Below are 26,402 nucleotides of genomic sequence, written 5' to 3' on the forward strand. Positions count from 1 at the left end.
ATTTCATAAGGAAACTGTGCTAAATCAAACCTGTCTTCCTGTTCGCAACACTGCCTTTTCTCTGTGTTTAACTGCCCTTCATCCTGGTCACTCAGGTTTACAGCTTTTGGGAAACCAGGGCTCCCCTGATCCCATCACTTCTATGACTCCTCTGTCCTCTTTGTTGCCTCCTTACAAAGGTAGTTTTATGTGCCTCAGGGTCTTGGCTTGGAAACCCCCTTCAATCTGGTATACTGGCATTTGGTCTTCTGGGTTGGAGTCATTTCTTTGGGCAAGCAGAATCCTGGGTCTTACTCTTCTTCCACTGGGCTTCCTATGATGATCGAGGAATCACTGTTCTTTCTCTGATGAAAAATAGATTTCATTTTAATATGTGGTTAGGATACACCAACACAGAAAGATACTTTTCCAAGACCTGTTGGTTACACAAAGTCTGGCAGTTAGTCTCCTTGCCTGTAACTGCATGGAGTCATTTCATAATTTCCGAAGAAATGTTCTTTCAAGTATAGGAATATTTGATAACTTTAGTGGTAGAAAATATAAAGGTTGGTGGTAGCTGTTGATTATCAGTGTGCATTTTAAATTTGTTCCGTGTGTTTCCACATTGTACGATTTGTACGTGTGTTTGTGTGTATATACGCGCATACATATGTACACTTAATCCTACACTCCTCCATTTTCTCTCACAAGTGTCATTCCATTTGGTGACTGAAGCACATAGCCCAGCAGCTGGCCTCCTGTAATGGAGGCCAGCTGGCTCTTCCTTCCTTGCTGTCTCTTAAAGCTGGAGTAGCCCTATGAATAGCCAGGCTGTTGCCATTTATAACTGCTATTCAAGCACAGAAGCGTGTATTCACCTCTCATTAAAAAGAACAGTGGAGGCCCTCCATGTTTCTCCCCTTGACTCCCATCTACTACTTCTCCCCCAGCCCATATTAGGACATGACACAGTAGGAGGCTGTCTCCTTGGGAGTGGAGAGAGGAACTGGCCTGTTTCGCCAGGAGACCTTTTTTTTTTTAACCTCATTTCATTGTCTTCCTAGCAATCCCTTGGAAAGAAAAGTCACTTCTCAAATTTGCCCAGGATAAAACTCTGGTCTGGATACTTTTAGAGACTTATATAGCCAAGCCAAATGGCTGGAAGGTGAGAAATGGCTAGTCCTAATACACAATTCTCCCTTGCTCCATATCTGAGGTCCCTCCCAATTCTCCTCTTTGTTACATAATTTTAGTTGATCATTATTCCTTTTTGTCCTCATTTATTTTGTGTGTCTTATGGGTAGTTTCTGTGGGGGGGACTAGTTGTGGGGTTAGGAACAGAGTAGAAATCCCCCCTACATTTCCTTTTTTTTTTTTTTTGGTCGATTGTGGGGCTTGAACTCTGGGCTTGGGCGCTGCCCCTGCACTCTTCAGCTCAAGGCAAGCACTCTACCGCTTGAGCCACAGCGCCACTTCCGGTTTTCTAGTGGTTTATTGGAGATAAGAGTCTCATGTACTTTCCTGCCCCGGCTGGCTTTGAACTGCGATCCTCAAATCTCAGCCTCAAATCTCTAGCTACTCCGGCCCACCTACTATATTTTTAATCTCGTGCATTTTTCATCTCTAGAGCTTGGATTTGTTCCTTTATGACTTGGATCTCTCTCATAATGCTTATGATTTCCTTTACCTTCTTGAACATAGGAACCATATTATCATTTTTTTTTAACAGTGCTGCTTCTACTTCTGTCATCTTTGGCATTTCTAGACTTATCTCCCCCCCCACACTTTTCTTTCCCTTCCTTTCTGTCCTCCCTTCTCCCTCCTCCTTTCTTTTTTTTCTTCCTTGGAACTACTGGGGTTGAAGCTCAGGGTGTCAAGTATGCTAGGCAAGTACTCTACTACTTGAGCCACATCCCTGCCCTTTTCTTTCCTTCTCTCTCTCAGTCCTATTTTTTTTAAGATAGTCTGCTAACTTTGCCTATTTTGTTCTTGAACTCATGATCCTCCTGCATATGCCTCCTAAGTAGCTAGGATTACTGGCATGTGCCATCTTACCTAGCTTAGATCTATTTATTTTGATTGACTTCTCTTGATCATTATGGAGTCTTTTTTCTTTCCATTTAGACTACAGATATTGTGGATTTTTCATGGTTAGGTGGTGGCCTTTATGATAGAGGAACCATTATCCTTTCAATAACTTTAGGCTTTATTCTGGGCATCATTAGGCTTCTTGGGGATGATAGTCCATTCCTTTTGAAGCTTACTTCTTTTTTTTTTTTTTTTTTTGTCGGTCGTGGGGCTTGAACTCTGGGCCTGGGTGCTGTCCTTCAGCTCTTCAGCTCAAGGTGAGCGCTCTACCACTTGAGCTACAGCGCCACTTCCGAAGCTTACTTCTTAATGTGGGTTACCTGAACCTGAATCACTGTCAGTCTGGGAATGATTTGAGGCAGGGTCCTTCTAAGCACTCCAGTGTTCGTTCCACAATGGGAGGAAGTTTTCATTTGGCCTGCTGGGAACATCTCCTTTTCCTTGCCCTGTTTGAGTTCTGGGGCTGATTCTGTCTACTTTTTGATGTTGGCTGTTCCTCAGGCCTTGATAGTTCCTTGCTTGTACCTGCACATGCTAGTCAGTACCTAGCTAAAGATTTGCAGGGAGCCTCTACAGATCTCTATAGAGTTTTCTTTCCTCTATTGAGTATTCACCTATCTACCCCAGCATTTCCCTATGGTAAATTCTATCCTTAGGAAGATCATCCAAGACTATGGGATGCCTTTCCTTGCACTGCAGTTTAGCAGCTTTCTATGGGTAGTAGAGTGGGCTCACTTTATTGTACCTTCTCCCCCCACCCCCCCCCATGCGTCATCACTCACCTATCCTGCTGTTCCAGTCCTTTATTCCATGTTGGCCAGAAATTCAGATATCACTCATAATGTTACTTTAATCATGGTTCTAGGAATGGATTAGCTATGGAATGTTTTGTGATACGTACAGATTCCCTTATGGAGCTGAAAAGGAATTCAGCAGCCATTTTGTCCAAAGGCTTTATTTCATAGGTCAGAAAGTAAGCCCAGACTGTGATGTTTTAGCTCAGAATTACTGAATCTGCCCCACAGGTAGTTTATAAACATTTGGCTAATGTCACTCTAAAGTTTTTCTTCCACTGAAATGGAGTCCTAATAGTCCTCCCATCTATGAGAGCTGTTTTATTTTATAGGAAAAAGTAGCTATGGCAAAAGGAATAAGTTTGTTGTGTCTGAGAAGATACCTTTATTCACTTATACATTGTTTTAATTTATTATATATATATTTAACAGTACTGGCGCTTGAACCCAGAGACTTCTGCTTGGTAGGTACACACACACCATTTGAGCCACACTCTAGCCCTTTTTGGTCTAGTTATTTTTCAAGTAAAGACTTACCTGTTTTTGGCCTGGGCTGCTCTGAGACATGATCTTCACACTTATGCCTCCTGCATCAACACACCCATCTTTTTTTTTTGTTGTTGAGATAGGTTCTTGCTAACTTTTTGCCTGAGTTGGCCTCAAAGTGCCATCCTCTCAATGTGTGCCCCTCTGGCAGCTTGGATTATAAGCATGAACCCATGCACACAGGGGCCTTGTCCATTTTTACATCAACTTCTTTTTACTTATCCAAAGTTCTGTGGAAGGCAGAGCTCAAGAGAACATCATCATGCACCACTGTCACTGTAACCTGTCAGCCGTGCCCTTCAGCATGTTTCTGGCAGCTGCTCTCTGCTTTTTTATGCTTCAGCTCACACTTGTATTCTGAAAAGCTATCATACCTGATCGAGGTACACTGTGGGGACCCAGGCTGGAGCTTTGGGCCAGACCTCTTACCTCATTCTGCCTCCAGGTTCTTGGTCACGGGCTGCCATTTACCCTTGGCCCTTTGCCCTCTGCCTGCCAGAGGGACTTAAGAGATGAGGAAGAGCCCCTACCAGGGATTACATCATAATCAACCCTAAGGCTTTTTCCTGGTCAACCAGGAGAGTGAGAACCTTTTCCAAGTTCTGAGATTGTTGTTGAACAAGTTCAAAGAAGAGATGGCTGTATTCCTTCTGCTAAGTGGGGAAATAGAATGGGTGTATCATCTGCCTACCATGCACTTGGTATTCTGCAGAGATAACCCTGTTGGTTAATTGTTCAACTTTATGTTGTTTGAGCTCTGGTTTTAGTGTAGATGTTGCGGGGATTGCAGAACCAAGAGAGGAAAAGCTTGGAGCTGTGAAATGCAGTTCAGCTTGATTGCAGTGTCTTTGTGCACTTTACTAGGGAAGCTTCAGGATGGCTACCTCTGTATTTTGGCAAGGTAGCTGAAACTCAGTGATGCTAATGGGTTGTCCCCACTGCTAAAGCACCAACATTTCCAACATTGTCATTTCAAGTTGATAGCTGTGCTCTGTGAGCATGCCACACTGCTCTCTTGCCAATTAGTGCCCCACTGGCTCTGAATTCATTCTCTTCTAGAGGGATTGAGGATTTGGGGGAATGCCATTTTAACCTGGTTCTTTGAAACTTTCTGAAGTTGAGTGCATGGTCTGGAAGTAAAACCTAGGAGGGAGGAGGGAGTGGAGATAGGAGTTTATGATGTAAGAAGGTAGAAGGGAGTCAAAATGATTGAAGACACAGAGGCAATGGAGGTGGAGGTCATGAAGGTAGAGGCAGAGATGATCGTAAAAGAAGAGAAGGTGGAGGTAGTGGAGGGAGAAGAGGCACTTGTAGAGGTGTAGAAGTAGAGGAGGTTAGAGGTAGAGTTGTAGAAGGACATGTGGACATAAAGTTCTTAGGAGAAGGTAAATATGATGGAAAGGTAAAGGTGGGGGTTATAGTGGGAGAAAAAGAAGTGGAGGAGATGATGGTGGTGGTAGAAACAGTGGTTGTGGGGGTAGACATAGAAATTATAGTGGAGGAAGAAGTAATAATTGATGGATGTAGAGGTGATGGTGGTGGAGAAAGTAGAGGGGATGGTGGAAGAGTTAGAGTTAATGGAGGAGAAGGTAGCGGGGTGATGAAGAAGGAGGAAATACAAGTGATGGTTGAAGTAGAAGTGGAGGAAGTAAATATCAGGTGTTGGTGAGCATGAGGTGGATATAGTAGAGATAGAGGAAGTGGAGGTTATGGTGGAAGACATGGAAGAGATGGAAGAGGAAGAAATGATGGTGGAGAAAATGATGGAAAAGGTGAATGAGGTGATGGTAGAGGTTCAAGATACAGCAGAAGGAGCAGTGTTGGCTGTGGTTAAAACACAGCCAGCGTTAACAGTGTGGCACTTTGATGAGGATCATATTCAATCTTCACCTCTAGCCTATAGCCACTCTTATGAGGTCACAGAAGGCTTGATGTCTTCCCAAAGTCATGAAGCTGTTCAGGGGTAGAAATTCTAGAGGTAATGTCCTTCATCTTGAGGCTAAGCTCCTTCCTTGATGTGGGAATACCAGATCAAAAACTGGGAACAAAACTGACCTGGCATAGGCACTTTATTTTGGGAAAACCATTTGTCAAGATTGACAGGCCCTGGGCACAACATTGCTTTGTGGGGTGATGGAAATGTTCTAAACTTAGAACATGGTAAGGGTTGTACAGATCTGTCATGATACTAACACTCATTGGATTGTATACTTCCAGTAGATGAAATGAATGTTGTATAACATATCTCAGTGAATCTGCTTTTATAAAGGAAAGATGGATGGACTCTCATGAGTAACTGAATTCAGAGTTTCTGTGTCCAGTCTTGAAGAATGCAGGGTCAACACTAAAAAGTTCAAAGCAGCTTTGCTGCGGATGTCAAGAATAGCTGCTCTTGGCCAGGCACTGGTGGCTCATGCCTGTGTTCCTTGCTAGTTAGGAAGCTGAGATTTAAAGATTGAAGCCAGCCCGGGTAGGAAAGTCCATGAGAATCTTATCTCCAATTAAACTTTTTTCTTTGAAGCCAGAAGTAGAGCTGTGGCTCAAGTGGTAAAACACTGCTGGTTTTAAGTATGAAAGTCCAGAAGCACTGCACAGGCAAGCCCAGGACCAGCACAAAAGAATAACTAAAAAAAAAAAAAAAAAGAATAGCTGTTCTTGGAATGGGTTATCTTGAAGAAACTCCTGAATATAGAGTACAAGTGGCTGTTCTCTGTATTTTGTTAGATGTGTCGTCTTTGGGTGTAGGAAGATTTATGTGAAAACTTGAGGATTTTTGGGTTGTTTTGTTATTTAAATACAGTAGCATTGTTAATGGCACCCTCAGCATTTGTACGGTTTAAGAGACAAGTTTTTTGAACTCTGACCAAGCATTTTTATGTTAGACTCAACAGCCTATATAAATATAATTATAAACAAATTGCATAATTGGACACCATTATAGATGAAAAACATTCCCCTCATCCTTTGCTATGGAGAGCTGCCATGCTGAGTTTTCCATTTCTCATTCCGCCTCTTGGAAACAGTCATGATATGGGAAAGGGCTGATTTGATGGAAATCTCTGCTCAGAACTTTCCCACTCCACTTGCTTCCATGTAGACGGAGCATCTGAACAGACAGTACCATTCAGTAGAAAACATGGCCCCAGCTCACACTGGAGTGTTATTTCTATCAGAAGGAGCGAATTTTGTATGCCTTGAAGCCAATAAAATTTCAGTACTCATACTATAGTACTGATACCAAGTTCTCTGAAGCTTCTGATGGTTGATGTGCCAGTAGTCTCTGTAGTCAACCATACTGAGTTGTAGAGAGTGTGTTTGTGTGTGGAGCCTTGAGGGGGAGGTACCTTCTTAAGACCCTCTCCGTCAATGTACTGGTGGGCTGACAGAACTTACTTGAGAATGCATGAAAACTATTGAGTACAATGTACCTACAGCTAGGAATTGCTGTTTTCTACACTAATTTTTTTTAAGGAGAATGACTTTTTAAAGCTATTTTCTTTATTATCTTTAAGAAATTGTACAGAGAAATTTTAATTCGACATAGTGGTTTATGACTAACATGCATTTAGATGGATGTCATCCCTTTTTATCATTCTCTTCCATTTCTCCCAACCCCACCCATCTCTTCAGCTTTCCTGGTTCCATTTTCATATATACACATTGAATATTATGACTGCATCCATCCACCCTACACTTGACCTCATCCCCCCACCCATGACCTCCATTGCCCCAAAGTCCTGTTGTATAGAAGTGTCGAGAAGTCATTTGTTGAATTACATCAGACCTAATAACCAAATGTGTCCACATATACAAGGTGGACTTGACATCTGGTATAGGAAGGGAGTTGCTCCGGATGGTAGGATGAAGTCCCACCTTTCAGGATGCAGGTGACACAAGGTAAACAGATGGCCTCAGCACATAGTCTTCACTGGGACGAAATCTTCACTAGGTTAGTGGATTTTCAGTTAGAATTATTTCTCAATTGTAACTGCATTTGAGATGGTAAAAGCCCAAACCTATTGCAGTATGTAGGTCCATTCTAAGAAAGCATCTCCTTGTAGTTCATGGAGCTCTTGTGAGGTGCACCAGCCATCTCAGTGAGCAGAAGATCATAGGTTGGTGGTAAACTGAGAAGTCATCCAGGCATCACAGTCACTTGATGTTCAGTGGGCAGTTGTACTGGCTTTTCACCTGAACACTGGGTCCACTGCAGCCCACACCCTGCAGAAAAATTAACTTCCTCCTTTTCTACACCAGGGCCTCAACAGTGAGCTGGATTGTTTACCCCTGGGGAGTAGGAAAGGAGTTGACTAGAGGAGGTGGAAAGCCCATCAAGAGAGACCAGCAGATTGGAGTCTAAGCTAGGGGAGCTGTTTTAGAAGATGGTTTATAGAAGGAAAAGATGAGTAGGGAACTCAGCACCCTTCCCAGTCCTTGCCTTCCCTGGCCTGCCTGCCTTCCTCAGCTGTCACCCCTGGAAGCCTGGGGACTGGAGAGCTGGTGGATGCAGCCTAGGCAGTTTCATTGTAGAGGAGAACCCCATCCTCATCTCAGTCCTTGCCATCTGCTCCCCAACTCTGTTTCAGTTCCATGTGATCACGCAGTTAGTACATGGCTGGGAATGAGTCTCCCCAAGGGAGATCAGGCTTTTTCTCCTTTCTTTAATGAAAGCAGTGTTTCTGCCCTGATCCCATAGTAGGCTTTCACATATATTTCTGAAGGGGGAGGGTCTAGCATTAAAAAGAGAGCTGACCCACATAACTTGGAAGTGAGGAGCTCTGGGACCACACTCTTCCATAGCACTACCTTTCCCTAGAGGTAGACAGTGCAGTAATTAAGGGATACAGCCTCAAAAGCATTCATTGCTAACCTGACTTTCAAAGAAGAATTCCAGCTTCCCTTTCCAGGGAGCTTCCTGCATGTGAGGCATTGATAGTTCTGATCACAAGGCCACCCTGTCCTCTTGCCTAGTCCTCTCCTACTGGGGTGGGGGGAAGCTAGGAAACAGACACACAGACAAACATAAGCTAAGTAGACTAGTACAATGGCAAACCTGTTAGTCTGGCCTCAGTGTTTATTCCCTTGCTCCTGGCTGGGCGCCATTGTTTGCTTCTGAATGGTGGACAGACATTTGCTCCTGACCTTCCAGGATGCAGGAGTTTCCTTTCAATGCCACAGTCCATGGCTAACTTTTCCCTGCTCCCTTTTGTGTATTGACTTTATTTTGCAAATACCATAATTTTTCATACTGTTGATCGAGTGTCCCTGATCCAAAAATCCCAGATCTGAAATATTCAAAAATCCAGAGCTTTTGAACCACCAACATGAAGCCAGCCACAAGTGGAAAATTCCACACCATGAAACGTTGTTCTCATGTACAAAATAATTACAATTATTACATAAAGTTACCTTTAGGCTATGTAGATAGAGTATATATGAGACAAACTAGATTTGGACCTCATCTCTAAGAGATTGTATTGTATTTTAAAATCTAAAAAATAAATCTGAAATATGAAACAGCTATGGTTCCAAGCATTTCAGATAAGGGCTATTCAACCTATGTTAAATCCTTCTCGGCTTTTCAAGGGAACACAATTCTCTTTTGAAGCTCTTGTCTGTTCAGCTTAAATAGGTACATTTATTTTCTGACCTGGGAATTTTTGCAAACACATTGAGACATTTTGCCAAAATTTCATGGTTACTGCTACACTTTGTCATGTAAGCCTGTCGCATTTTGAACAGTGCTGGAGGCAGAGTTGCCAGAAAAAAAAAAAGAGTAGAGAATGCTCAGGGAAATTACAGACAAACCACAGATAATTTTTGATGCTGAATCTCAATGATTAGTTACTTATCTAAAATTCACATTTAACTGAGTATCCTGGTTTTTATTTGTTGAATCTAGCAATGCTGTTTATACAAGGGTATTTTAAGTTATTTTGCAAGCATCTAGTCTTTTAAGTAGTGATTCATGGAGCCTGGTTTGCTTGTTACTTACAACGGCGTTTCTTAGGGAAGGTGATTGTTGAGTATGCTATGGAAACACCCAGGTGCCAGTTGCCAGGCCTGTTCCCATGGGGCTTTGCGCACAGCTGTGTGGGATCTGAGCCATGAAGAGGCTAGTTCTACCCACCCACTCTTAGAAATGGTGTTGTCTCCCTCTCCCCCTCCCTCCTCTCCCTTCTTTCCCCAACCCCTCATTCTTTCGGTAGTACTGAGGTTTGAACTCAAGGCCTTGCACTTACAAAGCAGGTGCTCCACTACTCAAGCTTGACCCCCAGCTCTTTAGTTATTTGTCAGATAGAATCTTGAGATTTTTACCCCAACCGGATACAGACTGTGATCCTCCTCCTTATATCTCCCAAGATACTAGGATTACAGGTATGCATCCTCACATCCCATTTGTTTGAGGTCTTGCTAAATGCCCCCCTCCCCAACCTACCGAAGACTCAATCCTTCTATCTCTACCTTCCAAGTAACTGGAATTCAGGCATGATCCGCCATGCCCTGTTTATTAACGTATCTTCCTGATACATTTCACTTTGTATGGTTTGTTCCAAAAGTACATGATACAAAACTAGTTGGTATAACCTAACAGTCATGTTAGCACCACAGTCTGCCCTTGCCTGAAATGTAACAAAGTGATGGATGAAGGTATTCTGAACCTGTACTAAATCATTCTTGGCTCCGAAGTTTGCTTGGAAGAAAGTTCTGACCAAGGAGTTCACAGAGGCAAGAGAGGAACTATGTTCCACTAGCAAAGCATGTTGGTAGGCTGAGTGCATGGAAATGGTGGAGGAGTGGGGCTCAGCCTAGGGGTAGACAGAGCTGTATAGATGAAGGGTATATAGCTGAATGATGCACAGATGTATAAGAGCATAATATGTACACACAGATGTGTAGGGGTGTAATATGTATATGTATAAAATCAGGCAAAAGGAAGGATTGGGTGGTAAATGATACTATACTTTGTAAGTGAAAGGTTCTCTGAGACCCTCATAGCTTTTACAAATCTTCATCTTCAGGGTGGTGATTTGGGAAGGTGGTGAGCCTTCAAGATGTAGACCTGGAAGAAATACTTAGGACATTGGGATATGTTCTTGGAGGGGATTGTGTGCCCTCAGCTCCCTCCCAAGGCTTTCTGTGTCCTGACCATGATGTGAGCAGGTTTGCTCCAGCATATGCTTCCCGTTTTGCCATCTGGAATCCTACCAGAGGTCCAGAAACAGAAAAGCTGAAGCATGTTGTGTAATGAAACCTCCAAAGCAGTCAGAGTAAACCTTTTCTCTTTGTATAAGTTTATCATCTCAGGTATTCATTAATAGTCACAAAAAGCTGACTGGCTTAGGGTGGGGCACATCAGTGTAATTTCTTTTCCTCTACTATCCATCAGAATAAATGTCTAGGTAGTACATCAGATTAGAAAGGAGATAAGGATAAAGCACAACTGAGTGTTTTTCAGTTTTCTTCATAGGGGTTGAAAACCATTTTACTGAAAAAAAGAAATGAGCCCAAGGCAAAAGGTCAATCTGACAAGACTTCTAAGAATAGCATATACAATGACATGTAAAGTCAGGCAAGTAGGACTTCATTACCAACAGGACTAAATTTGGTTTGCTACCACATAAAAGTTCGTCATGGGAAAGACTAAGAAACCAACAAGAAAGAGTGCAGTGGGGTGGTCCATCACTCAGTTTCTTCTGATAAAAGTACTTACCAAGACTCAGGCTCCTGTACCTATTGCAGATAGGCTTTCCCAGCAGTCACCGAGAGATCATTCAATGCTTCCACCAGCTAGCTCACAGGCTTCAGGTACAGCCCCCTCCCCCCACACACCTCAGCTCTGGAGTTGGGCTGTGAGTTACTCAGAGACCTTTAGACTAGAAGGCTCTGCAGCCCACACAAACTTGTCCAGCTGGCCATGGTAGGTCCAAAGGAAAGAATATGGAGGACTAATAAGCTCATGAAAAATATTCACCTGTAGTGCTAAAGATGTACATATTAAAACTGCCAAATGAGGTCACTGCTTTACCTCTGGAATTGGCAAGAGAAAAATTTCCAGAAAAATAACATCACTGTCCTAGCAGCTTCCGGTGTGAGGAAACTAGTTTGCCTTGATTCCTGATGAAAGGATAGAATGGATGAAGAAGAGTGTGACAGTATGTATATAGTGTTTGTTTTAACTACACACAACCTTAGTATCCCTACTATTCTAGGTTTCCACACAAAATAATTGATTGTTAGATATGTTATCCAAAAGTATTAGAGAGTCTACTTGAATAGATTTGAATATATAAAAAAATTACCAAGATTTTTAGCATGACTTCTTAGTTAATTGCAGATAATTTGAGAATGGAGAGATAGATATGTACATATAGAAAGAGGAGGAAGAGAGAGAGACAGAGAGAAGGAGAGGGAGAGGAGAGAAGGGTGGAAGGATTTCTCTTAAATAGTAAAAGAGCAGGTTGGGTAGGGAAACATTTGCCATAGAATTACAGAAACTGGGTAGGCTTCCAGATGGGAAGACTGCTGAATTTGAGGGGTAGAGGTAGGTAACCCCTCCTCAACCAGCCAGTTGCTTCTTCAGTATCTTCACAGGGGTTCTTGGTTGTCTCCCTGTGTTTGCCTCCTAGATACCATGGCCTCCAAACAATTTCTCTCCTCTTGTTAGCCAGCCAGCCATTATGTGGACAAACCATCCAAAGTCATCAACGTAATAAGAAAAAAGGTTTATTTTAGCTCATGGGCTCAGAGGTTTCCTCCCTTGATTATTGAGCCTGTTGCTTTGTGCCTGTGGCAGCACAGGACATTATAGTGGGAGTACATGATAGAAGAGATCATTTCACCTCATGGTGCCTGGTAAAACAAGGACAATTACAGAAGTAAGCGGGTTCCTCCCTTCTACTAGGCCAGTCTCCTAAAGAAACTACTACCTCCCCAGGGCTACCGGCTGGAGATCAAGCTTCCAACACATGAGCCTTTGGGGGAGATTCAAGAGCCAACTTACAGCACTTGAACATCTGTAGCAATCTTTGTGTTTATCAGTAGCATACTGGCTAAATAAAATCACCTAAACATCCACTCAGTGGGGTGTGCTAGAGCTATGAATGAATTCTGACAATGGAGATTACCTTTATTGATATGAAACATCTCAGCTACCTGCATTAAAGTACAATAAAATATGGAATATGATTAGACTACCCCTTGAAACAGGATAATTTGTGACAACTATGTGGTTCAGTATACCACACATACACTCTATAAAGACATTTTGCACACACATACTCACACACACATAGTGATGCATTGGTTTTGGTTTTTCTGAAAAAATATACAGAAAACTGATAGTGTGATCTCTCTAGAGAGAAGATGGAGCTTGTTTTTCAATGCCTTCCTTCATATTTTCCTTTAAATTTTCATAATTGTCAAGTATTCAGTCTATGATTAAGAAACAAAAGCAAACCTATATGTTTTAAGAGGATTAGGCAGAAAGACATACACACACACACACACACACACACACACAGAGTGGTCAAAAATCTCTCCCATTCCATAGAACCTTCTTTAGTTTGGTTTTCTCCAGGTCTCCTGGAGGAAGCTATGACTATGACTTTGCTTTTCTTACAGGTGATTAGGGGGCCCTTCTGGACGCTTTGGGGCTGCTGCTCTGCCTCTTCCCTTGTGCATGTCCCAGAAGCTTAGCATGGAGCAGACCATAATTGTTCACTCATAATTGGTGCCCAGGACTCTACATTTCACATGTGAACATAAGCCTGTGGGCAGAGGAGCCACATGCTTCTCATTTGAGCAGTAAAGCACCCTGTTACTCTGACCAAAGAGGAGACCAGGACACTTTTTTGAGTTTCCTGGTCCATTTGGTCAATTAGGTTGGAAGAACTCTAGGGCCATGCAGCCAGGCTGCCATTGTGCTAATCCCCAGATAGCCTTGATCTACTGGTAATGGTGGATGTGAAGATACCTGACCTTCCTTTGTGTTATACGTGTATGTTCTGTCTGTGTAACAATAACCCAGCCTGGCAGAGCTAGCATGGTAGACATGTTGGCTCTTGCCAGCACACAAGCAGGTCATCCTTAGTTTGTCTTCAAAGCCCTTTATTTTATTTGAAGTTCTTAGGATAGAACCCCCTTCCTTGTGCATGCTAAGAAAGTATTGTACCACTGAGCTACATCCCCAAACCAAGCTTTACTTTTAAGATGCACTACTGAGATTTGCTCAGAGAATCTAGTGGAATAGCAGGTGTATTTAGTCACGGGTTCAAATCCAGTTCAAACAGGAAGTGTAAACAAAGATATCCTAGAGTAATTTGGAGACATTTAAGAACACTGGGCCAGTGTAATTCCTCCCCACTGGTATCACTCATCCCATTCATATTGTTGGTCTTACTCAGGCCCTGTGAGCAGCCTGCTACTACAGGAAGTCAACTGCCAAGGAGATATGACAGCACTTATAGTAATCTGTTTTCTGTTGTTCATAACAAAATACCAAGTGCCTCAGCCTGGCCAAATTGTAAGGAAAAGCAGTTTTAATTCATTAGCATAAATTAATTATGCATATGGTTTTATTTTAATATTTAAGTGTAAGCATATAATGTTCTTTGATGAAGTTCATCATATATATATATATATATATATATATATACACACACACACACACACACACATATATTATTAGCCACTCTCCTTCCCTGTCTTTAATGATGTTAATTGGGTTTCATGTTTCATAATGCTACTTTTCATACATATGTGTCCTTTGATCATATTCACTCCATTGCCCTCTCCTTTGTCTACCTTTCTCCAGTAGACACCCTAATATAATCATTCTTCCCCTTTTTCCTCATCTTTGTCCTCCTCCTCCTACTTCTCATCCTCTCCTTTTGAGTGTTGAACATTTCCTCATGTTCTCTATTAGCCATTTGTACTTCTTTTTTAATCAATTTTGTTTGCCCATTTATTAATTGGACTAATTGCTCTTCTGATGTTTAAGGTTTTTCTTTTTTTATTTTATTTTTTAGTTTCTACACTCTGGATACTAATTCTTTGTCCAGTGAATAGCTTGTAAAGTTAATTTCAATCATTCTGTGGGTTCTCTTCCTTGTGGTAGTTGTTCAATTTCTTGTGCAGAAGCTTTTAATTTGATACAATCACATTTGTAATTCTTGATTCTTATTTCCTGAGCAGTTAAAAGTCCTATTCAGAAAATAACAGTCTATGCCTACATCTAGAATTTTCCCTATGTGTTCCTATAGTAGTTTCTAATTTTCAGATCTTACATTATGGTCTTCCATAATTGGAATTTATTTTGGGGCAGGGTGAGAGACAGAGATCTGGTTTCAGTTTTCTACATGTGGATATCTAGTTTTCCCAGTGCATTTCATTTTTCTCTAATGTATATTTTTAGCTTCTGTGTAAAAAAACCACATGGCTAGAGTGTATAAGTTCATCTCTGGATCTTCTATTCTGCTCTATTGTGCATATGTCTTCTTTTATTGTGCCTGTACCATGCTGCTTTTGTTACTATGGTTCTATTTATGGTTTATGGTATAATTTGGAGTCAGGTATTATTGTACTTCTAGCATTGCTTATTTTACTCAAGTTTTTTTGGGGGTGGTGCGGGGCAGGACTCTTTTATACTTCCACATAAATTTTTGGATGGATTTTTCTATTTCTATGTAGTAAGACATTGGGGTTTTTGTTTTTTGGGTTTTTTTTTTTTTTTTTGGTCCATTGTGAGGCTTGAACTCTGGGCCTGAGCGCTGTCCCTGTGCTCTTTGGCTCAAGGCAAGTACTCTACCACTTGAGCCACAGTGCCACTTCCAGTTTTTGAGTGGTTTGTTGGAGATAAGAGTCTCATGGACTTTCCTGCCTGGTCTGGCTTTGATCCTCAATCCTCAGATCTCAGTCTCCTGAGTAGCTAGGATTACAGGCGTGAGCCACTGGTGCCCAGCAACATGGGGGTTTTGATGGAGGACTTCTTTATTTCATTGTAGACGGCTTTCAATTTTGCCATTTCACAGTATATATTCTGTCAATTCATGAGCTTGAGAAGTCTTTCCATCTTCTGGTGCCTCTTTCAACTTGAAAAGAGTTTTATTTGGGCTCACAGTCTCCTGAAGTGCAACTATAGGTGACAATTTTAAAATATATTTTTGCTATGGAGCCCAGTATTATGGAAGGCCAGCCAGTTCCTGACAGTAGGAGAGGAAGATGCCTGTGCTGCCCCGATACAGAGGAATAGGGCTGAGGCTGATGGTGGCTACTATGGATGATCCACACTACACGATGATAGTGCTACTTAGTGAAGTTTTCATTACATCAATGGTGAAAAGACAATGAGCACTTGCTCGAAAACACAATTTGAATTTTGATAGATTTGAAAGATATTTTCCTGTCTTTCAAATCTGTCTATCCATATATATCGATAGTTAATAGTCGATGGTAATGCCCTTTTTTATAATTTGGGCACAATTCACAAACCTTTCTAATTACAGAGGTGATCCAAGCATTATAAAACTGTCATAGATTTCAAAAATCTATAAGAGGAAGCCATCATGACTTCTCATCATGAGTTGCCTCCCCCCCCCAAGGATATAAATACAGGGGGCACTTTCCCCTTAACTTTACCATATTTTTCATTAGCTCCATTGTTCTGTAAAGATGTTTCTCTAGAATTATGGTCTTCGGGTCCTGATATGGTCTAAAATTTTGTCCTCACTCGGATGTGGGAAACATGTCCTATGCTCCCCATCCTTGGTGGAGAGAGCCGTTTATGGAACATTATCTCAGTGTTTTTGTCTGAGTAGAAGGTAGGCTGATGATCCATAGTTGTTACAGAAGTGCATGTGCGTTGTACAGTGTTAATGACTGAAATCCATTGCCTAAATGGAACAGGTGAGAATCATTCGTTCTGAATTGCTGTTTAGGGAAAAGCATCTTAGTCAGGAAAGCAAGGGTAGTGTTTCTTCTAACTCTTTTGCCAACAGGTTACACCTTTTGTTGATTAGCTTCCCTTTCATGGCAGATTGTTAATTCTCATTTAAAATGGAAAAAAAGGAAATAAACAGGAAAGAAAAAAGCAATCAAAGAAGAATGGAAGAATTAGAAATGTCTCTCATGACTTTGTTGTTCTTCTTGTAGGACAAAGTGGGCCAGACACCTTCTCACCCAAAAGACACAGCAGGGCCTAGGATCCCGGCAAAATTTCACCACCTAGCACGTCATCCAGGTAAGGAATGAACATGGACTACAGTCCAAATCTATACAATTGGAACAAAGCTGACTTTATTTTATTCTTGGTATCCTGCGGGAGCATCCATGGTTTTGATAGAGTCCTAGGATCCCCTGGGACACAGAAAGCTGAGGACTCCCAAGTCCTTTATATAAAATGTCCTATTTGTATAGAACCTGTGTACATCTTTGCTCAATGACGTAGAATACCTAATACAATGTAAATGCTATGTGAATTCTTGTCATATTGCATCATTTAGGAAATAAGGACAAGAAAAACTGTATACATTTAGTGTAGATACAATCGTTTTTCAAGTATTTTTTTATTTAGATTTCCTTCAAATCCATGGTTGTAGTACCTGAGGATACCAAGGACCAACTTTATATTCTAAGGAATTGTTCTTAACCTAAAGAGAGAAATATCCTAACAGTGGATGGATTTTCTTTTCCTACTAAGGAACAGAAAATATAAGCCAGGTGTTGGTGGCTCATGCCTAGCCACTCAGGAGATCTGAGAAAGGCAATTAAAAGCGAGCCCAGGCAGCAATGTCCATGAGACTCTTCTCTCCAATTAACCACCAGAAAACTGGAAATGGAGTTAGTTGTGGCTTAAAGTGGTAGAGTGCTAGCCTTGAACAAAAGAGCTTGGGGATAATGCCCAGGCTCTGAGTTTAAGCCCCATGATTAATAAAGGAATGGCGGGGCGAGGGGCGGGGCGGGGGAGAGGGGGGAAACATATATATATAATGGGGTAGGGTTTTTGTATTGCTTTTCCACAGACTTCAGTGAGCCAAATGTTTAAATCTGTTTTATTTGCATTATCTGGGATTTGACTTGGTTACTTGATGTTATTTACTGAGGGCTCTTTCTCCACGTTGGAATCGTCTTCATCTTGGCTCTGTGTGTATGTGTTTATAATGGGGTGAGAACTCAGGGCCTTGCACTCTCAGCTTTTTCGCTCACCACTGGTGCTCTACCACTTGAGCTATGCCTCCAGTCTGACATTTTTCTGGTTAACTGGAAAAGGAATGTTAATGTCTTTTCTGCCCTAGCTAGCTTCAGACTACAATCATCCAAATCTCAGCTTCCTGAATATCTAGTATAGGCATATACCACTGGTGCTAGCCTCATCTTTAATATTATTATTATTATTAATGTTATTAGTCATGTTGGTTTTACATGTATATATTCTTGTTATTTTTTTCTTCCTTTTTTAATACCTTATGTTCTATGGGGAAGAAAGAAAAGGTACTAAGTAAGCACTGAAGTTGCTTAGTAAAGTTGATATAGCAAATAGAAACCTTGGTAGAGTATGATTATGACATGATAAAAGAAATATAGACACACACAAGTCCAGGTTCAATGCTGGTTGAAATTGGAATGGCCAGTTTCTAAGTTGCTCAATGAGAAGGAAAATGATAGCAAAGTAAAGTTGTGATCAACATGAAATCAAATAAACACTTTTTCAAGAAGTAGAAGATTCACGCCAGACACTGGTTAGCTCATGCATATAGTTTTAGATACTCAGTTTGAGTATCTAGAGGATCAAAGTTCAGAGCCAATCAGAGCAGAAAGGTTGGTGAGGCTTCATCATCATTTGACCAGCTTGACATATGGCTCAAGTTGTAGAACATCAGCCATGAACAAGAAAGGCAAAGAGCACAGGTCCCCCAAAATACCAAGCTGGAGGCATGTCTCAATTGGTAGAGTGACAGCCTAGCAAAACCCTGAGTGGTAAGACCCTGAGTTCAGCTTCCCTCCCTCACCCTTTCTCCTTGTATTGTTGTTGTAAAACAAAAAAAAAATTAGCTTCATGAAACCATTTAAAATTTTTCTGTGGCAAGCATGATTTCAAAGTTTCTCTTCAAAAATGAGATGATTTAAGATAACGAGTATTAATTTGTAAGGACTGGCTCTGGCTAAAACTTGGGACAATTTCAGCTTGTCATTTTATGTTGCTTACAGAGATGACTTCTAGAAACTGATGGAATCTAGAACTTGCTATACTGTTTGTGTAGAATCCCACATTCTCTCATCAGAAAATTAGAAAGAATTACACATAGAATTTTCCATGGTTCATCTCTTACATTTTTTTGTATCTTTTACATTAAACACAGATATTCCACAGATGGTAGACCTAACTAAAGTAGTATTGTGAACAGGGATTTGTGGGCCAGAACATGTGAGGAGGGTGGGGATGTCTGGGCTGCTGCACCATTTACCTCTGCTTACAGGGCATTACCTAGCTGCCCAGCTCAACGCTCATATGCACTCATGTGAAGAGAGTAGATTCTCACTTTTGCATAGAATCACACAGCATGGGGAAGGGGGGGAAGGAGAAAGATTGGGATTGGGGGGAGGGGGGAGGCTGGGAAGGGATGTGAAGGGTAAACAAAAGGAGGAGGCTGCAATGCTTGGTAAGAAATGTACACATTATCCTGCCCATGTAATTGTAACCCCTCTGTACAGTATCTTCACAAAAAAAAAAAAAAGAATCACACAGCATGAAGTCGAGCTGGGCCTCTTTTGTGTCCCAGCACCTACAACAGGGCTTAAAAAAGGAACAGGTCTCTGTCTTGAACCCACCTTCCACCTAGCAGTTTGGAGTGTCCCTACTTTGTAAGCATGCCGTGACACTCACCATCGGATAAGCTCAACCTGGCTTAGAACAATATTTCTACAGGGCAAGGAGAAGTACCCAAGCCTTCCAGGATTGTTAGTCCCCAATCAGCAACTGGTATCAAATAGCTTAGCAAATAGGGAGCAGTGGGATGAGACCCCGCCCTCTGTCCATGATGGGAGAGCTAGGCAAGAACCAGGTCCATTTCATCAAGTCAGGATTTGACTAGGCTTCCCCTGCTCTCAGAAGACGCTAAAGAACACTACTATACTGAACAAGGCACAGCTTTACAAGCAGAGCTGAACAGCATAGCAGTGTGACTCTTACTCTAGCTCTTAACTTCCCATGAGGCCATAAACAGCCTGGCTTGACTAGACTACCCCATGGGGAAGAGTAGGCAGAGAAGATGGCAGAAAAGACAGACAAAACAGCCCACCCCAAATCAGTCTACAAATTAACATTCCAAAGCACAGTAAGCAATCTCATATAGAAGATCCAGCTATTTAGACTATATGCAAACATGTGAGTCTGATGAAGGCTTTGAAATACAGTGCTCAAATTAACAAAAGCATAATGTATATAATCCTAGGTGAGACACAAAGGAAACACAACTAGAGGGAGCAAAGTAAGACTAGCTGGATATAAAAACAAGTACACTGGGAATTTGGGAAATGAAACATGTAGTTTATTGACATTTTTTAAAAAGTTAGTTTCCATTTAAGTGGGTTAAATATCTGGAAACCAGTTCTAAGAGAGTCACTTCACAATGGCACAGAGGTAGAGACACTAGAAAATAGGGGCAGCGATGCACCAAGGGTCCCAGGCTTCAGAGGAGGAAAGGCTGGAGGGGAAGCTCCCTTGCTTAGCTTTCTTAGACCTGGTGCTTTACCACTGGAGCCATGCTTCTAGCCTTGCTATTTTTTTAAACAAAGAAAATATATTACCTGCAAGTTTTACTAAAAGGGGTGATTTAGAACTGAGGGTGTAGCCTAGTGGTAGAGTGTTTTCCTGGCAAGCTATAGGCTCAAGGTTCAACCCTCAACACCGAATGAATGAATAAAAATAATTGAAAGTGGTGGAAAAAAATGTCAATATTGAGGGAAACGTGCTATGCAAAGAATAGTGAATGTAATAGAAACGATGTAATTCTGTATCATCAGATACTGGAAATGTGTGTGTCTTCTGGGAGTGTAGGATACCCAGTGAGTGACTAAACCTCAAGTAGATTCAAGGTAAATTATGGAAAAACTGAAAATCACTTAGAGGAAAGGACTATTTAATTATATGTTTTAAAATACATAAGATGCAACTGAAATATTGACTGTAATTGCTAAAAGAACAACTTACCCTCTATAGTGTCTAACCTAACAGGGAGGAAACATACAAGGGAATTCTTTTTTAAATTCAGTTGCAAGTACAGAAAGAAAAAGGATCATGTAAAAGAAAAAAACATAATCAAGCAGAAACTACATCAAGATAGTAGGGTTAGTAATTCCAGACACGCTTAGGACAATATTAATAGGTTTACATTATAGATCTGCGTAGACCCCTGCTCCAACAGACAGACTCTAGATTCTTGCCTAAACATGTGTGACTTTTTGAAAAGTTGACCATATATGGGAAGTTGCACTGAAAATTTAAGCAATCTGTTTCATGCAAGCCACGTTCTTTGACCTAGTGTGATTAAATAAGACATGAACACAAAATGTTCAAAACATAAACATGTTTATTCACACTTCAGAGTACATCCTTATTTCACCCATGGGTTAAAGAGGAAAATCACAGTGGAAACACCAGTCATTTAGACCTGAAGGAAAAGGAAGATATTAATACTAGAAAGCTGCGTAGTATTCCTAAGGGGGTTGTTTTAGACTAAACTTCTAAGCCTCAAAAAGAGAAAAATTGAAATTAGAAAAAGTAAATTGAATAAGTCTAAGCCATGCAGAAGGAAGGAATTACAAAAATTAAAATAAGAAATTACTGAAATAATGAGACTATCAATTGTCAGGGACAAAAACCAAAGCTGATCTTTTGTGAAAATCACCATAACAAAGTAACACACCAATAAATCAAATTCAGCAGTTTATCTTTAATAAAACATAAAATAAAGGTTACAAGTTCTGTTTATTACAATTAATGTAAAGGTTGACTATCATCATAAGTAGAACAATTAAACATATTAAAATATTTTAAAAAACAGTATATATGAAAAGTGTTTGATTCACTTTCTTACTCATTGTAGTATAAAACAAACAGCGACAATAATAACAAAACTCTATTACCTAACATGTAGGGAATAAAGAGACTTAGAATGTTAAAATTAATTTGCCCAATGCCTGCAGCATACATCATATATAGTGGGGAAACATTAGTCATGCCCAGGAAAAACCAGAGTCAGACAAGGATGTCTGTTGTCACTGGAAGTCTTAGCCAGTATATTTAAAGTAAGCAAATAAAGAAACAAAAACAAACATTGGAAAGGAAGAAATGAAATCTGTGTCTAATTGCAAATAGTGTGATTATTCAAAGAGAAAATGTACACAGGCAAAGGCAAATTGTTGGCAAACATGATTCCAAGTGTAATGCCAACCTTTATGAGATGGCAAATAATACATGAAATCAATGTATAAAAGTTATAGACTGGCCATGGTGGCTTATGTCTGTAATTCTAGCACTCAAGAGGTTAGTGCAGAAGGATTTGAGAGTTCAAGGCTAGCCCTGGTTATATATCAAGACTGATTCACAAAATAGGGAGTAGTAGTAGTAGTAGTAGTGTGGTGGTGGTGGTGGTGATATTTTGTATTTCAATTGGAACAATCACCAAATGTAATGTGGAAGCAAAATTCCACTTACAACAGTATCAAAAATGATAAGATATTTAGGAGAGAAGTCCACAAGATTACCAAATATAGGATGTTGCTATACAAAATAAGCCCCGAAGGAATAGTTAGAACATAGGTCAGAAGATAGAGTAGAGTGAAGAGTATCATATCCACCCAACTTTATCTTTAGCTTAATTGCAGGGAAAGCCAAATTCTCAGTAAGAGTTTCACTGCGACTTGGCCAGTGTTTCCTAACCTGAACAAGGAAGCACGAAACTCAGTAGCAGTCAGATTAAACATGTACCATAAGATGTGTGGAGTAGTGATTTACACTATCAGACAGTAAGGCTTCAGGGGCGTCACAGAGAAAAGTACATGGCTCATTTAAATGGGGGAGATAAACCAGTTGCCAGAGTGGATATCCACAACAACACAGAGACCAAGTCATGGATAGAAATGACAGAGGAGCCTGGGTGACCAGGACCCTACTGTGGGCTCTACCCAGTAGTCTAGTTCAGGCCAGTTAAATAAAGTGAGGGGGGAAATACCTTCTTTAAATAACAAGAAAGACGAGTGAGAATCTTCAAGTTCTCAAGCGAAGACAACATTTCTTAAATAAGACACAACACAACTGTAAAGGAAAACCTCTGTGTCTAAACAAGTACACATTTGTATACAATATTTAAACACTAAATGGCAAACGAGCTGGCAAAGAATTCCAAGGCCTGTAACAGGCCAAACTTTGCTGTCCTGTGTTTATTTATTTTTTTTAAATCCTATAAATCCTATAAATAAGAAAATGTCAAATAGAAAAACTAGCAAAGAGAATGAACAGGCTTCCACCCCCCCCCCGCCCCCGGGGTGTGTGGCGGGGGAGCATGATATGTTCTTACTTGATTCTGGACACTCATTTCACTGAAAAATAAGGAAACCAACTGAGCTGGAAATCAAGGAAGCCGACGCTCCGAGGTCTGGTTCAGGGAACAGAAGGGCACAGTCCCTCTTTCAAGTGTGTCCAAGTGCAGTGTTCATCTTCCCTCTTGGCACACACACAGCCCTGGGAGTCTGTGATGAGTGGACCTGGGGTGTGCAGCTCTCTGGCAGTGCTGCACAAAGGCCTTTCCCTCCCTGGACTGGGTCAGCTGGTCTCCCAGGCCAGCGTAGAGCAGAGCTTGGAGGAGCCAGCACGAGCCTGTGGTGTACTTGCCAGGGCATTCCTGGGACTATTGCCCCCTTCTCCTCCCATCCTTCGGCCTCAACATGCAGGATTCCTTTTAATAGGATGCTGTGAGACGCATGACCAAATTTGACCAAGATACAAAGCTATCCTTTCTTGATTCTTTCATTTTCAACACATAATGAGATATTCATAATCAGATACCTTAGATTTGCATGGTGTGTTTGACCAGGGTTGCCTAGTTCCTTGCAAGAGACCTGATGTTTAGAATAAAAGATTAACTGTGACTTTCCTTGACCTGTTACTTCTATCTGGTAAAGAGGATTTATTGCTCTTGTTTTATTACCTCATTCCTAACATAAGCTGCTTATTTTTGTGTGACAGTTGCTAAAAATGCTTCATACATTTCTTAGCAGCACCCTGAGGGAAAGGATGCATTTTTTCCTTTGAAAAGTAGGTGGGTTTTGTAATAGCTGAAATTACTTTGAATAATTTCTTAGAAGTATTTCTTAGTTGTGCTAAAATATATAAAAACAAAATTTACCATTCTAACCATTTAGAAGTATTGTGAAACCATCTTCACTATCTTTTTCTAAAACTTTCCTAGCACCCTAAACAGAGACTCCATACTAATTAAGCAATCAATCCCCATTCTCCCTAACTAACATCTATTTGATGTTCCTGTGTATTTGCGTATTCTAGATAATTCATCTAAGTGGACTCATACAATATCTGTCCTATTGTAAGGGACTTTTTCCCTTTACCATTATATTTTAAGGTACCTATTGTAAGTGACTTTTTCCCTTTACCATTATATTTTTAAGGTACCTCTAATACTAGCGTAAATCAGAATTTCATATCTTGATTGTTGAACAATTTTCTATTGCATGATATTCCACATTTTGTTTATCTACTCTTCTCTACATTGACACTTGGGTTTCTTACCTGTGTTGGCTATCATGACTAATTAATGCTGTTATGAACATTGGTGTACAGTTGTCTGAGTCTTTAAGTCCTAAAGACATGTGCCTAGGAGTAGAATTGTTGGATCCTGTAGTAGGGCTGTTTCTTCTGTGATACTGTGTTTTGAGATTTGATGTTTCAGAGAACTGTGAATGCTAGAGATTTGGCTTTTCTCATTTTAACAAGTTCTTTCTGATTGTAATTACTATCCACAATCAAAGTTCAGCCTTTTGGCTGTAACTCCTACCTGAACAAAGACCTCCAAGTTGCCAAATAAAGAGGTTAAAGTCCATATGCAAAAGTCATAGAGTGATTCTGAAGAAGCCCAGGAAGCAGAGAGCCCACAAGGAGGATATGTCTAGATGAAGCTACTCTCCTGGGTAGCTGAGCCTATTTGCTCACTCTTTAAAGTAAGAACTGGAAAGTGGTGTCCGTGATGTACCTTGCACCACGTCTGCCGCAGCGGGCCCTTTATCTGAGGTCATTCTTGCCAGGAAGTGTAACAAAATGGAGTATTATTTTTGGAGATTGTCCCCCACAATGTTCAGCACCCCACATTCTCTACCCCCCACCCTAGTACTTGGGTTCAAACCCAGGGCCTCATATACTAAGCAAGGGCAAAGGCTCTGAGCTCTAGCCTCAGTTCCATTTAAATGAAAAAATGGTAACTGTCACAATAATCCATGATAATGTCCTTTTTTGAAAAAAAAAGTATTTTTAATGTAATGATGTTTAATTCCAGGTGAGGTGATTATAAACATTTTTTATGCACCCTGTAAATTTATACATCTTCAAATGTGAGAGTGTAGACCAGTGGTAGAGCACTTGCCTAGCATGTATGAGGTCTCAGGTTTGATTCCTAGTACTGAAAATCAGACAGATAAATAATTTTGTATAAACATGTGGTAATTTCATAATGAAAACAAGCAAATTCTAATTATTATTCTGGGTTTTATTTTTAAGAACAGTGCCAAACTTGGGCTATGTACTGTCTAAACCTGTAGCAAATAGAAAGGAGCAAAGGTCCTAGGAATCCTGTAAGTTCATGTCAGTAAGGTTTGGCGTTGGCAGTACCATGGTACAGGAGGGAAACAGGTCGAGAAAATGGTCCGTTGGCACTCACAATCCATCAGAGGGGTCCACTTCCCTGGAATCAAAGATGGCAGCTCACCAAGCCCAGTGACATTATTTTTGCTCAGACAAAGGACAGAAGTCTTTTTAGTGTTACTCTGTATTCATTGGCCCTGATTAAGAAAGAAGTGAAGTGTATGTACATTTGATAGATAGATAGGTAGGTAGATAGATAGATAGATAGATAGATAGATAGATAGATAGATAGATAGTTATAAGTATATATATGGAGGAAAATATAAGCAAATTTTAGTGCTTTGAAAGTGTTAACTTTTTCATGTAGCAAATTTGCTGGTTCAAGATAATGTATACCCCCAAAGTTTTGGCACAAGCCAGTATGTTTTATCAATGACGTATAATTTTGATAGCAATTACTCCATCCAGGAGCAAGTAGCACCAAAGATCTATAAGTGACTGGAAAGTTGCTCAGCTGTGGACCTATTTTTTATTATCCTCGAATCTGTGAGTTCAATTCTCAGCACTGGGAGGAAAGAAACAGTAGAGGGACAGATGAGAGGAAAGGAGGGTAGAAAAAGAAAATGGAATGGGTGAAGAATACAGAATTGAGGATTTTAGGAAGTTCACTTCAGTGTTTTCCATAACTGATTTATCTAAGAACCTGTGGAAGTCAAGATAGAAGGAGCAGATACTGAAGAAAAGCTATACTTAGGGCTGGCATTGAGTATAAATACCGGGTGATGGTGATGTGCCAGAATGGGTCCCTACAATCCCTGGGAAGCATGTGGGTAAGCTCTTGGAATCCTCTGGACTTTGAAAGGCAGGAGGATTGAGCTGAAGGGGGGGAAGCTGTAAGTACAGCTTTCCCTTCTCATAGATTCTAGATCTACCTGCTCTCATGGCAGTCATCTTGGTGAGAATTTGTGTTTTCAGCTCTTAATTTCTCAGTGATTCTGTGACATAAATGACAGTGCTGTGGTAGCAAATGCAACAAGCTACAGAATTTTTCAAGTAGGAGGTATTGTGGGAGGTTCTGAGTCTATATCCCTAGAGAGGAGCTTTTGGTGGTCTACAGGAGCTAG

The 26,402-nt window shown here is 40.7% G+C and overlaps 1 protein-coding gene across 2 annotated transcripts in view; it reads left to right on the forward strand.

Annotated features, from left to right (window-relative positions):
* Positions 1-26,402, forward strand: part of Grb10 (growth factor receptor-bound protein 10) — a 129,188-nt gene that overhangs the window by 28,647 nt on the left and 74,139 nt on the right. For both annotated transcript variants that reach the window (XM_013024480.1, XM_013024481.1), the window contains exon 2: positions 16,560-16,647. The gene's annotated coding sequence lies outside the window, so the exon portion shown is untranslated. The remainder of the gene's footprint in view (positions 1-16,559; positions 16,648-26,402) is intronic.

Source organism: Dipodomys ordii, unplaced genomic scaffold, assembly GCF_000151885.1.
Source record: "Dipodomys ordii isolate 6190 unplaced genomic scaffold, Dord_2.0 Scaffold76, whole genome shotgun sequence".
NCBI classification, from domain to species: Eukaryota; Metazoa; Chordata; class Mammalia; order Rodentia; family Heteromyidae; genus Dipodomys; species Dipodomys ordii.